Source organism: Penaeus vannamei, chromosome 2 (genome assembly GCF_042767895.1).
Source record: "Penaeus vannamei isolate JL-2024 chromosome 2, ASM4276789v1, whole genome shotgun sequence".
NCBI classification, from domain to species: domain Eukaryota; kingdom Metazoa; phylum Arthropoda; class Malacostraca; order Decapoda; family Penaeidae; genus Penaeus; species Penaeus vannamei.
The window spans coordinates 27,233,928-27,235,975 of NC_091550.1; positions in this window are offsets into that span (position 1 = coordinate 27,233,928).

Here is a 2,048-nt window from a genome sequence, read left to right on the forward strand (position 1 = left end):
TTGCACAGTGTGCAGCAACTTTACATTGGTTGCGGTGATGTCCATAGCGCTGGCAGTTGTAGCACCGGAGTGGTTCTGGGATGTATTTGCGAGTTCTAAAGGTCCCAAATATGCCCAGATTAATTTCGTCAGGCATGACGAAATTAATGACATGACCAGGTGAACTTGGCGCGTTTCCTCCTTGGTTGGGCGGTATATACAACGTTCAGCAGAGATGACGTCTGGGAGGTCTGTAAGGCGTTGAAATGGAAAGCCTATGGGGATTTTTTTTCTAAAATTGCTCTGAATTTTCTGGGTTCAGGAACATAAGAGGTAAAATTGACAATCTTGCCTGAAGCTAGGGTGGTAAGTGAGTCCAACAACGTGCGTGTAGAATCAGTCTTCGGAGTGAGAATGAAGTGGCCATCATTGGTAATTGCTGTGGTGACATCTATAAAAGGGAACTCTTCTTCAATAGCAAACATGGCTTCTACAGCTGTGGCAAAGTCTTTGGATAAGGCAATGAGAAATTTATGGCTCATTTTGGTGAGTGGATAAGGTGAACTAGAGCCTCCCCTATTGGCTGAGGTATTCTGCTCTTGGGCTTGAAGTTGTGGATCGGCTGAAGGGGGATCTTTGCCATCTTGATCGGTGCAGGATAGCTCCATGCTGTCATCCGATGATACTCTAGGATCAGCAGCTGAAGAGAGTAATTCATCTGAAGGTGGAGGATTCAGCTTCATCTTCTTTGATGCTGAGGTGTTGGGATTCTCTGTGGTCTGTACTGGATCAGGGTCTGGGGCATTTTCCTCTGGGGGGAAGTAATTCTTTTCCCTTTCTTTGAGGTGGAAGCTGTAGGATCTGGAGTCCTGGGCTGAAATTCCATTTTCTGTTTTTTCTTTTTATGATTTGACTTAGACATCAGTGACTTAAATGAGGGGTTGTGAGGCCACCACCTACCTAAAACTTTTGGGTTTATAACCTACTGGTGATCAGACAGTCTGCTCAGGTCAACCCCTCGAAAGCAGAAGCTGATCACATTGAACATCGGGCTTGGGTACACGCTGGCTCTCCCTCTGCCCTGTGGTACAAGCTGGTCACTGACTATAACCCACCCTTTGCCACTGCGACTAGCCGCCAATCTGCAGCCATATTCCACAGACTGCGGATGGGTTACCGCTGCAATTGGGAGATAGATCTCAGAACACCTAAAGCATGCCAGCACTGTGACACTGTCACAAATGAACCACTGCTCCACTATATTTTAGACTGTACACATATTCGTCATCTTCGTTCCCCAACCTACATCAGCAGCGATAGAAGAGACCACAGTGAAAACCTCAGGCTAGCTGCAAACTGTCTCAGGGAGATGTTTGGAACACCAGATGCCCTCACGACCTTTACAGCCAATCCACCACCAAGATAACTCTTATCATCATCATCATCATCATAATAATAAAAATAGAAGACAGGTAGCTAACTTTCATTTTCCCGGCAATCTGTTTACCTAACTCACAGGTAATACATCTTTCGGGTGGTTTTTGCGTAACCCGAGTTAATCATGTTACTTCATGACATTATTAACGAATGTTTCATCATCATCATCAACTACCAAGAAGCTCAGATGTGCGGCGGACCCCACCGAGAGAAGACCTGCCTCCTCTACGCTAATCTACTCCCGAGGGAAATTAGGCGAAGCAGTGCACCTGCGGGTGTTACCATCTCCTTGATCGTAGACCTCTCAGTGATTTCCATCCGGGGTTACTATGAACAACGGTGCCCTGCCAGTGTCGTCGTTCGATAAAAGAAGACTCGCACTGCATGCGAGAACGGGTCGACGCCATCTCACCTTCGCCCCCAACTCTGAAGTACTCTTTTTTTTTTTTTTGTTTTTTTTTTTTAAGATTTGCCAGGCAGTTCTTCTGGCACGGGTTATGCCTTTTGCTATCGTCATTATTAATGAGATTATCATCATGGATATTATAACCTCTCCGATCGGGATTCGATCTCTCGCCGCCAGTGCACGTGAAGGTAAGACGGCTGCCCCAGACCACTGTACGACGACCTAC